Source organism: Xenopus laevis, chromosome 4S (assembly GCF_017654675.1).
Source record: "Xenopus laevis strain J_2021 chromosome 4S, Xenopus_laevis_v10.1, whole genome shotgun sequence".
Taxonomy (NCBI): Eukaryota; Metazoa; Chordata; class Amphibia; order Anura; family Pipidae; genus Xenopus; species Xenopus laevis.
The window spans coordinates 10,669,584-10,685,025 of record NC_054378.1 but is presented as its reverse complement, the minus strand read 5'-3'; positions in this window follow the sequence as shown (position 1 = coordinate 10,685,025).

Below are 15,442 nucleotides of genomic sequence, written 5' to 3'. Positions count from 1 at the left end.
TAAACCTCTCTGATGGTAGCACTCAATTGGGAATGACCTGGGGCTTAGGCCTTGCAAAAACACTCCTATAGTTCTGGCTGGAATCACATGGTTATCTACCTATCATGGTAGTAGGAGGGCAGCATCAACTCCCCAATGTACTGATGGCCCAAAACATAGCTTTCATCATCCAGGGAATTGAATCCAGGTAATTTCTTGGTTAGACTCAAGGCATGCCCTATTATGCTTCAACCACAACCCTTTGTTCTGCCCCAACTGGGGTATAAATGTAGAGCAACCACCCTAAGAAAAGTAAAAGAAAAGTGTGTGGATACACTTATTAAAGGACAAGGGGATACTCTCAGAGGTATAAGCAGGTGGGGGAATAAGTAGGGTTTGGGGAACATTTATTTGTAGATATAGTCACATTCCCATTGGCTTAGGGGTCGGCTTGTCAATGCTACTGATTCCTGGGTAGGGGGAAATTAATGTGACCCACACAAATAACTGCCTATTCCCCCTCAACCCACTAGACGGTACCCAGCTCTGCATTTGGTGTGAGAGAAGGAGGTCATTAGCACCACCCCCTAGATAGAATGTGCACCCCACTACTAACCATTATTAGCAGTTAGCATCAGCATGTGTGATAGAAATAATATAGAAATAAGAAGGAATACTTTGCCTTCCATACAAATGATTTGCAATTGCAGGTATATCCATTCAAAAAAATGGTATGAACTAAAGAGGACTCAAAACATAATTTATTAAAGGGGATCTCCCTCAAAAACAGTTTTTTGCCTAATGAAAGAATATTTTATTATTGGGGAGTTGATATATATATATATAATATAAAGCCGTATCTGTCTGGTTGTTTATATTCTCTGTCCCTCTGGGTTAATTAATAGGATGCAGAACTTGTGCTACATTGTTTCAAGAGTCACAACCAGACAACGGAAAGGGATAAACAAACACTGATATTAACTGCAATAATATTTACAAGTAACTTTAGAAACCATTTCATGTCTATTGGAAGTAGAATAGAATCCCATCTTCTTGTAATGCTTAAAAACAGCTTTTGGGTGGAGTTCCAATTTAGAAGATAGATTTTTTTTAATATATAATATACAACAATATTGAATGCTCCCAGTAGATGGCAGTCAAGCCAAGTTTAGATTTTAGAACACGGAAATTCAAAAAACAGGCAGGCACCACTCCGGAACATCCATCAATTATATAGTAGAATCCGTATAGTCCGAATTTATCTCAATATTTTCTGCTACAAACTCCGCTCTGGTTTTTTACGCTTATTTATTATTAAATTTTTACCGAAAATTTGCTTTGTGGGAAAAATTAGATTTTCACAATTTTTCGGATTTTTCATCCAATTTTCACGATCTTTTCAGATTTTTCACCCGAAAACGCCGATTTTTTGGGGGTATGGCTCGAAACCCAGCACACATCAAAAAATCATTGGGACTTCTCCCATTGACTTATATGCAACCTCGACAGGTCTGAGATGCCGGATTTTCTGATTCAGACTTTTCCATCCTCGGGGTTTAATAAATTCCAAAAAATTTGTGATTTTTTTTTTTTAAAAGTTTTTCGTGATTTTTGCATTCAGAGTTTATTAAATAACCTCCATAATATGTGCCACCTGCACTCGGGTATTTCAATATTTACTGCTTCTGGGTAGAGATTGATCAACCCCCAGCGCCTGATTAATTCGCCCGTCTCTATGTCCAGCCACACATTGTCCGAGTACTGACCAGGGGTGAGGAAAAAGGAGAATTTATTGTTTGATTACGTTTCCCAACCAAGGCTCAGAAACAGAGGCGTAACTATAGAGGAAGCAGACCCTGCGGTTGCAGGGGGGCCCAGTGAGACCCTAATAAATTAGCAATTTTAATATATCTTGGTAAAATAAAATAAATAAAGGGCCCCAAAATAAATATTTTGGGGCCCTAAATTGAATTTGCTATGGGCCCAGTAACAGCTAGTTACGCCACTGCTCAGAAATTCAACAATGCAACAGAAGTCTAGCTTGCTTTCTTCTAGACAGTCTGTAAATCAGCTGGCTTCTGCTACATTGTGTCAGAAGTCAGAACCATCCGGGCAGAGAAAAAAAAATAATACATCCTTTATGAGACCACAAAATGTTGAATTGGCAGTTGCTTTGCCCTTGAACTTCAGATCACTGCTGGCTTGAGGTGCACATGTGAGCGGCGATTATTTATAGACTGAGCACTGAGGTATGGGAAACTGACCTGTAGGAATGTGTATAGAGACTCTAGTGCCCTGCGTGCCAACTGCCAACACAGTCCTAACTTGCCAAAGCAGAGCTGGTAGATTTGTGCTAGAGATGAAAGCTCCCTCTTTGACATCAGACTTCAGTGTCGGACAGGGCCCACCCAAAAATCTTAGACCAGGGGCCCACCAAGAAAATTTAGACCAGGGGCCCACTCTCAGTACTATTATTCTTTCTCTCCTCACTCAACCTCTATTCTCCTAGTCTCTTTAGTTATACACCCTATAACCTATTACTCCATCTATTTAGCCACGTTCTCATAGAAATAGGGAATGGCCATGAAATAGGCCAAATGTTTAGCAGCACAAGGGCCCACTGACACCTGGGCCACCAGGAGTTTTCCTGATATCCCGGTGGGTCAATCCAACACTGTCCAACTAATGTAGACTTCCCCAGAAAAGCATGGATAGAATAGCAAATATGTTGGTGACCAGCATGAAATAGGGTATAAGAGAATGGAAAGGGGTATTTCCCCTTTGAAAAACTTTTTGTATAACATGGAAGTGAATTTTTTAAGCTTACCCCTCAAATGTAATAAAAGGCACTAAGTTTGCCCATGAGCACTAACCAATAGCAACCAATAAGATGATTGCTTTTGAGCAGGTGACCAGTAAATGCTACCTGCTTCGGGTTACTGATCCTGGGCAAACTTACTGTCATTTATTACATAACCCCCTTAAAGTGACACTGACATTAAAAAAATGTTTTCAAAATATTAATATACATTAAAAGTTACCTATGGGTCATGTTGATCATTTTTCACTGATAGTTCTGATTTTGTAAGCAATTGTCACTTGAAACCTGACTGTTTTGCCAAGCTGACTGCTTCTTCTCAGCCTGTCAGTCAGAGCTTCTAATGCTAACGGACTCCTGCTGCACAAATATGGCAGCCCCCTCATAGAGGTACACGGGGGTAAGAAAGGTAATGCAAAAGCATCACACAAATACTTTTATGGCAAAATTATAAATAGCATTCAAAGACAATGTTATGACAAGAAAAAAGGTTATTTTCTGGTGTCAGTTTCTCTTTAATGTTTAAAAAAAATTTTTTTTGTTTTTGATTTTTTTTTTTAAATTGTCCCTAGAAACCAGGTTTGAACGACTGAAAGGTAAATATAAGAAGGCACAATCAATAAAATGCCTCACAGAACAATCCACACCCCCTGGGCTCGACACCTCAGCCCATAAACTCCCTCTGCACTGAACCATCAATTCAGCAATTAGTTTTACTTTCAAAAATCAGAAAATAAAAGCACAACTCTGATCTGTTGCCATGCACCAGTGTAATTCAGCACCTATGTTAGTAAATAGGGATGCACCGAATCCACTATTTTGGATTCAGCCGAAACCCTGAATCCTTCGCAAAAGATTCGGCCGAATACCGAACTGAATCTGAATCCTAATTTGCATATGCAAATTATGACTGGGAAGGGGGGAAACATTGTTTACTTCCTTGTTTTGTAACAAAAAGTCATGAGATTTCCCTCCCCGCCCCTAATTTGCATATGCAAATACGGATTAGGATTCAGTTCGGCCAGGCAGAAGGATTCGGCCAAATCCGAATCCTGCTGAAAAAGGCCAAATTCCGAACCGAATCCTGGATTCGGTGCATCCCTATTAGTAAATATTAGTGTGATTATTTTACAGAGCTGACATTCATTATAAAAAAAAATCTTGGTACCCAGCCATGTTAGTAAAAAAAAAATCTCACCAGTTAGTACATAGGGTCTAGGTGCACATGTCCCACACCTACTGCTCAAGGTGGAGGTATCATACTAGAGAAAAGATGAGAGGCACTTGTAAAGGAACTGCAGATTTTATTTGGGCAACTAACAAAGACTTACATGTTTCGTGCCCTTGGGCACTTAATCATAGGCTGACAGAGGTGGCATTGCCTGCTCCCTTAAAGGAGAAATAACGGCATATTTAATTGGGGATGCCAAAAGTTAGGCACCCCCAAAGGATTATATATATATATATATATATATATATATATATATATATATATATATATATATATATATATATATATATATATAGTACTATATATAGTACTTATCTCACACCCTGGGCCGGTGCTCCTATCAGAAAACTGCAATGATCTAGTGGTTATTCCAGTGAGCACCACGATCAGCTTCTTCTTCTTTCTTCAAATTACCTGGGGCAGACGCAGTAGAACGACATAGCCGATTCTTTCTTAAAGTTCAACGAAAGAAAAAGTCGGAAGCCAATCACTCTGTGGTACTCGTTGGAAGAACTCCCGGGCCGGTGCAATTTTCTGTTGATAGGTGCACCAGCCCAGGGTGTGAGGTAAGTATATACAATCACTTGGGGGTGCCTAACAGTTGAGCAGTGCCGGGCCAAGTTGGCCGGGCACCCTAGGCAACCCAGCTGACCATGCCGCCCCTCCTTGTGCACACGTGCAAACGAGAGTGTGATCTGAAGAAGATTGTATATGCCGAATGTCTCCTGCAGTTGGGGGGACACGAGGGTACAACTAGGGGAAAGTGTCAGAAGAGGTATATATCTTGCGCCCTAGGGACATGCCTTCTGCCTACTTTTGGCACTTTTGGCACCCCCAAGAGAGCCTTTCCTTCTCCTTTATGCACCCAGCCTTAAAAAGTTCATAGAAGGAATTGGTGCCACAGTAAATTTCAGAGGCGTTTGTGTGTATGTTCTGTTTTGTATCTATGGCTGTAGTTATAGTTCCTATAAACCTTACCCATTCTTGGAAACCATCCCCCTTCATGAGTTTATTTTTCCGCCCAGCCCAGTTGGCAAGCATTAAATCATTTTTTCTTTAAATAAAGTCACATTCAGTGATCTGCCGCCATTTGTTTTTGCTTATTCTTTCTGGCTAAGGCTGCAAAAGTAGCTGGATTATTTCCACCTTTAGCCATATAAGTGTGCCAGTACTGAACCCCGAGAACACTCCCTTTTGGAAGTTAAGATGCTAAAATGAATTCAATGTTCCATTGACTCCTGTCCAACATCACAAAATATATAGACAACCTCTGCTATACATAGAATATATAGATATATAGATTGTGGGGATTCCATAAGAGGAAAGAGCCCACCAAGGGAGTGTTTTTGTTTTTTTAGCTTCATGCCTTTCCGAGGGTTCAGTAGACTCTTTTCTTTAATAAAATCATTTAGGCTAAGGCCACACTAGGCGATAGCGCCGCGATTTGACTCGCGGCGACTTTTCGCCGCGACTTTTAAGCCGCAATCGCTGGGGAAACTTTTGCGCTGGCGTCTATGGGGAATCGTGTAAAATCGCCAGCGTAAAAACACACGCGGCGATCTTTTTTCTATTGTCGCTCGAAATCGCCTATCGAGGCAATTTCGAGCGACAGTAGAGAAAAGATCGCCGCGTGTGTTTTTACGCTGGCGATTTTACGCGATTCCCCATAGACGCCAGCGCAAAAGTTTCCCCAGCGATTGCTTAAAAGTCGCGACGAAAAGTCGCCGCGAAAAGTCGCCGCGCTATCGCCTAGTGTGGCCTTAGCCTTAAAGGGCTAGGCTACGATTGTCATTTTGGTTTGTGTATGTTAAGGACAATGGTCGACCTGTGGGCAGGACGGATGGATACCAAAACCTTGGCCATTTTCGTGGACCAACTTTATAATCCTGTTGGATGAGCCTAAATGATCTAAACTGGCGTTATATAGTGAATAAAGTACCCCCGCTTGTAAAATATAAGGATATTATAAGTTACCGAGGAGTTTCATGACCATATAAAAAGACGAGGCCGAAGGCCAAGTGTTTTTATACAGGTCATGGAACTCCGAGGTAACTTCTAATATCCTCATATTTTACAACTGGTGGTACTTTATTTATTATAATACACAAGTTTCAGTGAGTCATGTGACAGAAATGACATCAGAACTCACCGTTTATAACTGATGACATCAGAACTCACCGTTTATAAGGATATCATTTACAAGATATTCATGGCTTTGTGTATTACATTACAATACAAGAAAGCAAATAAAGGCAATAATAAGGAAGTCTGTGGTCTGACAGCTACTTTGAGCCAATAACATATTTAAAGGAAAAACAAAACAAAGGGAAAGAAAAATATATAAATTTGCCTCTTAATATTTCCATTAAGTGAGCAGAAAAAAACGTGGATCTGGGTTATGAACCTGCGGATAGGAAATATAATCGTAAATTTAACATTGGAGAGCATTGTATATCACACAAGTGGCTGGATTGTACAGTTCCCTTCTGATTCTGTCTCTGCTTAGGGAACATCTACAAGGTTGTGCATGTGAATTTTATTGTGTTGAAGAGTACAATTAATTCAACAAGGCATGAGACTTGACAATAAAAACACATTGTCTTCACCGAGGAACCAGTTGTCTTTTCAGCTATAGGCCCACAAAGAGACATGTCAACAAGCTGACCTTGTCAGTCAGACCCCAGCCCAACATTTTGACTTCTCTATTCTACCTGAAAGGTTCTTCTGCTTTCACCACTTCCCTCCTTTCTGAGCTGTCTTCCAAATTAAGGAGATTGCCCAGGGGTCAGCACAAGACTTTATAAAGCAGCAGTTGTGGGTCTCAAGTGCCTCTGGTTGCAGGCTTGCAAACTGTTGGACTGACTCCCTTGAGGGACCCAAAGCAGATGAAGGTGAGATTTCAGGTAACCAATTGAATGTTGCTTAGAATTGGCCTTTCTATAACATACTTAAAGGTGAACCACCCATTTAATATTGCCAAATTGCTGTCTTAGCCTATGGAAGACGCCCTGGGAATTTGGAGTTGTTTGCAGCCTTTGATTCAAATTTTCGGGTCGATCCTATTCACCCGAGTTTGCTAAATTTTTAATTGCAATTGGTCAAATTTCGAGTTCATGGGAGTTTATGGGAGTATTAAATAACTCCCATGAACTCGAAATTCGACCCTTGTTAAATCTGCCCCTAAGCACAGGCATTTAGTATGTAGAAGACAGAATTGTACTTTCAACACAAACAAGTTTTACATCATTTATAGCAAAGATACAGAGGAGAGACAAATAGAATCCCAGTAAGAAGAATTTCACTGGCACACAGGAGTTGCGGTAGCAGGGCAAGCCATTGCAATTTTATTATGCAGTTGTGCAACTTTTCGGGGACACGCCCCTTTGTCAAGCATAGTGTGGACATAGTGCAGACATGATTTAAAGAGTGTTCAATTAACAAATTAACATACTTTGCAGTAAACTTTAAGCTTTGCAGTGAACGTTTTTTTTATATCAAAATACCATTTAAAAGGACAATATTAGAGATTTGCAATGAAAAAATTTGCATCAAAATGCCATTTAAAAGGACAATACTAAAGCTTTACAGTGAAAAAAATGCCATTTAAAAAGACCATAATAAACAAGAGACCCACTAAAGTCCATAATTGTTTGTCCCTTATTTTGACTTCACATAGTGCTATGATTGGTGAAATTTAGAAGTGAATATCTAAAAGAAAAAATGAAACAATATGGCAACAAACTGTCCAAGGAAAAACCGGTTAGACTAGACAATTAAAAAAGTAGCAGATACTTAAAGGGATACTGTCATGGGAAAAAAAACATTTTTCAAAATGAATCAGTTAATTCTGTACTGTAATCCATTTCTCAAAAGAGCAAACAGATTTTATTATATTCAATTTTGAAATCTGACACGGAGCTAGACATTTTGTCAATTTCCCAGCTGCCCCTGGTCATGTGACTTGTGCCTGCACTTTAGGAGAGAAATGCTTTCTGGCAGGCTGCTGTTTTTCCTTCTCAATGTAACTGAATGTGTCTCAGTGAGACATGGGTTTTTACTATTGAGTGCTGTTCTTATATCTACCAGGCAGCTGTTATCTTGTGTTAGGGAGCTGCTATCTGGTTACCTTCCCATTGTTCTTTTGTTTGGCTGCTGGGGGGGAAAGGGAGGGGTGATATCACTCCAACTTGCAGTACAGCAGTAAAGAGTGATTGAAGTTTATCAGAGCACATGTCACATGACTTGGGGCAGCTGGGAAATTGACAAAATGTCTAGCCCCATGTCAGATTTCAAAATTGAATATAAAAAAATCTGTTTGCTCTTTTGAGAAATGGATTTCAGTGCAGAATTCTGCTGGAGCAGCACTATTAACTGATTCATTTTGAAAATTTTTTTTCCCCATGACAGTATCCCTTTAAGATAAGATAACCCTGCATCCTAAAGGGATGGGGAAAGGGCACTTTACCTGTCCCTGAAGGGATCTCAAAACAAACTTTTATCTGAAAGGAAAAGGAATAACATTAGTATTTATTTCAACTATTACATAATTTTATAAATAACACGACATGTTGTACTCCTCATTGAGACCCTTAAGGGCTCTGCTTTGCAACAACCAGATCCAATAACACTCCCTTTGTAAGAGAGTAAAGTAGAATCCCAGCCTTGAAGGCTGACTATGATGAGATATGGGGCAGAAACATAACTGTTGTCCTAGATGCTCTCAAAGCTACGGCTAGATGATTGGTTCAACAATGTGTTCCTTTATCCATAATATTATGCAAGGAGGCCTTGATCAAATGTTGACAAAAACTCAGCGTGAAGCAGGGATACCAGTCACATGCATGTACATTGGGGGATTGGTAGCAAGAGACAGCCAGAGAAGGGTTCAACTTGACCACTTTAAGGGTGAGGTCACAGGGAGTTTTTACATTGCGTTTTTAAAAACGAGCTGTCGAGCATAAATACGTCAATGAAACCACATACTCGTGATAATGTGCGTTATACAGCCTGTTGTTTTCTTCTCCAAAAATGCATTTCTGTTTTTTTCATTCCCTACAATTCTGCTCTGAAGAAATTTATCAAACCTTTTTGAAAAAAAATCCAAGCGGAAAAGCAATTTACATGCAAAATATAGCCGGACTGATTGTCAATAGAAACTGTAATTACATCACCAGCAGACAATGGCGCAAATATGTATATGTGCAATCCATCTCGCGAGAGTTTGGCCGCCATATTGAAAATACACGGTGTATTTCAGCAAAGAGGATTTCCAAACCTGCTGATCCCAATAATATGGCGTTTCCTTGGTGTATAGGTGTTTACTGAAAAATGCAAATACTGGAGTATCGTGGCAGATGTTGGCTCACCAACCCCCAGTGGGAATTGCAATAGTGCGCATTCCATTATTTTCAGTTGGGCCTCATTTTGTGCAAATATACGCTTGGCCGCGTGTTTTTAAGAATGCATCATAAAAATGCCCCGTGTAACAATAAAAACGATTATAAAAAAAAAAAACTGCCCCGTGTGACCTCGCCCTGAGGGCAAAACTGAACCTGTACTTTTGATATTAGATTAGATATGGAACAGTCATAAAAACTGCCTATTTAGCCTTATATATCCCAGTGCCCCCATAGTAAACAATGAGGTCAGTTTCTGCTAGCAACAAGTAGCAGCTGCAAATCTCCTGACATCAGATTTAAAATAGTGATTAACAGGCAATTACTAAGGGCTTGACCAGATGGCCGACTGTCACAAGATCTTCAGAAGGGCTCTGTAAAAAACCTTTGCTGCTGCTGCAAGGATGCACGTAGATGAGTGTCAGCTTGTATGCGGCCCTTAATCCATCTAGATCTGTAGCAGGGTGACTGATTTGGGGTCAGTGCTTATTTGTGACCTGGGTACCCCTGGAACTATAGCAGCGTGACTGTTACCCCAATGTTTCTATATATCTGTAACCTTGTTATGAGCTAAGGGGGCCCAACCTAAAGGTCAGTTAGGGGGAGATTTGGGGTGAGTGTTTATTTGTGCCCTGGGCACCCCTGGAACTATAGCAGCGTGACTGTTACCCCAATGTTTCTATATCTGTAACCTTGTTATGAGCTAAGGGGGCCAGTCTGAAGGTCAGTTAGGGGGAGATTTGGGGTGAGTGTTTATTTGTACCCTGGGTACCCCTGGAACTATAGCAGCGTGACTGTTACCCCAATGTTTCTATATATCAGTAACCTTGTTATGAGCTAAGGGGGCCCAGCCTAAAGGTCAGTTAGGGGGAGATTTGGGGTGAGTGTTTATTTGTACCCTGGGTACCACTGGAACTACAGCGGGGTGACTGTTACCCCAATTTTTCTTTATATCTGTAACCTTGTAATGAGCTATGGGGGCCCTGAAGGCCAGTTATGGGTGATTTGGGGTGAGTGCTTATTTGTGCCCTGGGTACCCCTGGAACTACAGCAGGGTGACTGTTACCCCAATGTTTCTTTATTCAAAAAATCATTTTTAATAAACGCATGGATACTACTAATTGATAAGAGGAATATTCCACTAAAAGTAACTTGCTACAAGAAAAGAACAATATCAGGTTTATACAGATTAAAGCACAGAGATGAATTACCATGGTGCCTTGTCTACTCAGCCTATATCCTTACATTGATAATGAAAAGTGCTGGGAGGTGTTCGTCTCTACCAGCAAAAAAAAAGCCAAGGCCAGAAAACACAAACAGACTGCACCTGTTTAGTTGAATTCAGCCTTTGTTGAAACCTTCCAGCTGGGGCTGACAGTTGTTGTGAGGATTATGTTACTTTAAATCGTAATATGGCCACGCTAGGCAGACTGTGTCTTAAGAATCACTTAATCTATTTTCTTCTAATCTCTTCCTACATATGAATTACATACTTAGGTTCCTTGATCACCACACGCTGAGCGATGTGCCGGGTGCACTTATGTTTTTTTTATCTTCAAGAACTATACAGCAGAATTCAGATTTGATTTCATTGAGAACATATTCTTTTTGTTTTTTTAAAGGCCCACAGTCACATGTGAGTTAGATTTCACGTTTACATTTTTCCAAATATCAGGCCTATCCTTGTGATGATGTTGTGTAGAGATAGGTAAGAGGACTCATTCTTTGCCCCAAAAAATTATGGACTGCTTAGGACTAATCAGGAAACATGCAGAACATTCTAGGCTAGCTTCTAGGAATCCAAGAGATACATTTCCATGGCCTATGCAGCACTATGGAAGTTTAAACTGCAGCAAGACTCAATGTCATGCATATCAGCGCTGGAAGTAGAAGTAGCCAGAAACGGCAGCTGCCTGGGGTGCACTGGGGTGGGAGAGCAGAACTTGGAGTGAGGGACATGTAATTTGTGACCTCCTTAAAGTTTTGAATGAGGTTACAAGAAGGCCTGCACAGCAGGAGTCCAGAATTTAACCTGAAAGCTTCTTTCCCACATCTTGGCACTGGAACTAGGGTTAGCTAGATGAGACAGCTACATAGGGTGCACTGGGGTGGGAGGGCAGAACTTGGAGTGAGGGACATGTCGTTTGTGACCTCCTTCAAATCTTGAATGAAGTTACAAGAAGGCCTTCACCGTAAGAGTCCAAAATTTAACCTGAAAGCATCTTCCCCACACCTCGGCACTGGATCTAGGGGTAGCTAGAAGAGGCAGGCAGTTGACTAGAGTGCAGCAGGGTGGGAGGGCACAACTTGGAGCGAGGGACATGTCATTTGTCACCTCCTTCAAATCTTGAATGAAGTTACAAGAAGGCTTGAACCATAGGAGCCCATAATTTTTACCTGAAAGTGTCTTCTCCACACCTTCTTTTAAACTGTAAATCCATATGACTTTATGTAACAGGTTTCACCTGTTTGATCTAACATTTGGTTACAAGAACAGCCCAAGAAAGTACATATAATCTCAACGCAATTCAGTCTGCCTTAGTGAACTCAATGTCACTGGCAACTCACGCCTTGGGCTAGGGTCTAGACTGAAACCTGCATGTAGTAGATTCAGAATTGCTCATCTGTTTTGCTTGTCAGAGCAAATGTCTAAGCTCCCATCCAAAAATTACCAAAGCTTCTGTTCCTTGTGAAAAAAACAGCAAGGTGAATCCCTACACCTCCTGTTCAACATACCCCCAACAATCCCCACCACTCTATCGCAGTCATAGAGGTCTCTTCCTCTAGCAATGGTCAAAACAACATTAGGCAACTGGGCATGCCCAGCATTTTATAAATTACTCTAATCCAGAGACATCAACCTCGCCAGAACCGAATCCAGGTAATTTCTAGCCATAGAAACCCTAATAGTGGCGTAACTAGATGTTACTGGGACCCACAGCAAATTAATTTTAGGGCCCCCACCATATTGAGAGGTTGCCCTGTTTTACCAATATATATTGTAATGGTTTATTAATTAGGGCCTCACAGGGCCCCGTATACCTCCTGGGCAGGCCCGAACTGGCAATCTATAGGTTCTGGAAAATGCCAGAGGGGCTGCTATAAGTTGCCACAGACAATTACTATTAATTGGGCTGGTGAAGGGCTGCTTGGGCCTTAGCGTGGGCTGTTTGAGCCTCTGTGTACCTAAAATGTCAGGGCCTATTAATTCTCAGTCCAGGCCTGCTCCTGGGCCCCCCTACAGCCGCAGGGTCTGCTCCTCTGTAGTTACACCTCTGAACGTTGACCCTGAACCCAGTGATTCTGTAGGCTCAGCATTGCCCCAATAGATTGGCATGCTTTTTTGGAAAGGCTGGTAGTAGTGTGTACCCCTGTCCTTATTGGCACGATTTGGGCAATATACTGAGTTAATTTATTTGGTGGCAATCATGGGTGTCCGCAGAAAATTTTCCAGGGGAGGGCAAGTAAACTAATATCACATAAAGTAGCATCCCAATTAAGATGAAACTACTCATGGGAATGCAGAAGATAACCTTGCCTAAAGAGTGTGAAATATAAGAAATATTTTGTGTTGTTGGTAATTACATTTACAAACAATTTCTTGGAACTAGCAGGTGGGGCAACTGCCCCCTCTTACCCCCTTCTGCATACACCCATGGCGACAATAGCGCTAGTGGTTTTTCTTTGATAAACAGATAGATTCATTTCTTTTTACTTTAAATCAAACTTTAGTGAATCAAAAGTTTTAAATCCATAACAGTATATATTAGGCTTATTGTGCCTGCACCATTCAGAGCCTATCTGTACCCTGAGCAGTACCCTTAGGCAATGTAGCATAATACCAGATTTTTATTAGTAAATAGACCCTGGGCAGATAAAAAAAATAGAGCTGAGTCATGTCAGAAACTAATTGTCTGTCAATCCTCTTTGTGAAATGCGCAGCGAAGCTAAATATGAATGGATGTTGTAAGAGCTGATACAATGAAAAGCCTGAAAGAGGATTAGAGGCAGCAATATGTATCGGTCGTTAGCATAATTTAGCCTTTGCTTTTCCAGATTGCACGGGCCTTTCATTGTGAAGAAAATGACAGGTCCATTTTGTTGCCTCTAATACAAGTATTGTGTTTTCAAACAAGTGCTAGCTGCTGATTGGTTGCTATGGGTAACTAGACCAGTAGCAAACCGTTCCCACGTCATGAGAAAAGGATCACAGATATACGGGGACTTATCATTGTCAGCAAAAATATTATATAAGCAGGGACAGCTGTTTTGATCCCAGTCAATCTGGTTTATTCGTTCAGCGTGTATAACATTAGATCTCATTTATGTCTCACAGCACCGACCCAATCTCGGTTTCCATGTTATGTTTGAGAATAAAATAAGGTGATGTCAGTTTGGGCACTGGCTGTAAGTGAAAGAACATTTGGCCTAACTGATCATACTTTGTACTGTGTAAATAAATGTGGGTCTCTGTGTAACACGGACTACTAAATCCTATTTGATGTAATAAGGGACTTATTTAAAGGGATGGTTCCCTTTATGTAAACTTTTAGCATGTTATAAAATGGCTAATTTTAAAAAACTTTTCAATTAGCCTTCATTTTTTCATTTTTAATGACTTGCCTTCTTCTTCTGACTCTTTCCAGCGTTCAAATGGGGGTCACTCACTACATCTAAAAAAACAAATGCTCTCTAAGGCTACACATGTATTTTTATTGCTACTTTTTATTTATTATTATTGTTTTCTATTTAGGCCTCTCCTATTCATATTCCAGTCTCTTTTTCAAATCAGTGCATGGTTGCTAGGGTAATTTGGACCCTAGCAACCAGATGGCTGGAATTGCAAATTGGAGAGCTGCTGAATAAAAAGCTCAATAACCCACAAATAATTAAAAAAAAATGAAAACCAATTGTAAATACTCTCAGAATATCTCTCCCTACATACCCTACATACTAAAAGTTAATATAAAGGTTAAAAACACCTTTAAATGGGAAGAGAGTCCCCATCTAGTAGCCCCATTTGTCTCCCTCCCTGCTTCCTCCCCGCAGAGTCCACTATTTAGAAAACAGATCTCCCCATGCAGAGTAGTGCAGCAGAGCTCATGGGTGCCATCTTTAGTATCTTCGGATATGTTCGCTAAAGGACGGACACCACTAAGTTTTTTCGCACATGCACAGTTGGAGCAGTTTGGTATATGTACCTACTGAGCATGGGGTGGAACTAGTGATATGCGGGCCGACCCGATACCTGCGGGACCCATGGGTTTACTGGCAGGTCGTACGAGTTCGGATTAACCTCGCTGTGCTGTTTGCGACCTAATACTGCCAGCTTCCGACTTTTACCAGTTTTATAGGCTGCCCCTTTTGTGATGTCATTGGCACGGGTGGGCGAGCGTCTATAAATGGAAGGCAGAAGCAGATCGGACTGGTTCAGGTCGAGTGTGGGTCGAGTTTTTCTGAACCCGCACATCACTAGCCGAAGTTCTTCGTAAATAGCTGAAGGGAAGAAGAGGATCCGAAGATGGCACCCCTGAGCTCCACTGCGCTAATCTGCATGGAGAGATCTGTGCAACTTTCTGCAACACTTTTCTTACTAGAGAACTATGGGGTAAATTTATCAAAGAGTGAAGTTCCGCCACTAGAGTGAAATTCCGCAGGTCTCCATTCATTTCTATGGGATTTTGAAAGGCGTATTCATCAATGGGTGAAAGGGAAATTTCACCCTTTGATAAATACGCCTTTAAAAACCCCATAGAAATGAATGGGAAGTGGCGGAATTTCACTCTAGTCGCGGAACTTCACTATTAACTTCACTCTTTGATAAATATACCCCTATGCAGGGAAGAAGTGTGGATGGCGGCAAATGGGGGCTACTGGATGGGGACTCTCTCTTAGGGAGGTTAGTTCTCCTTTAATATCCCTAGGAACAAAAATGCCATAAATAATTACTGCCTGCATTTTCGTGTTGAATACAACACTGTAGATGGGAGCTGCATTGGAGGGAAGGAAAATAACAAA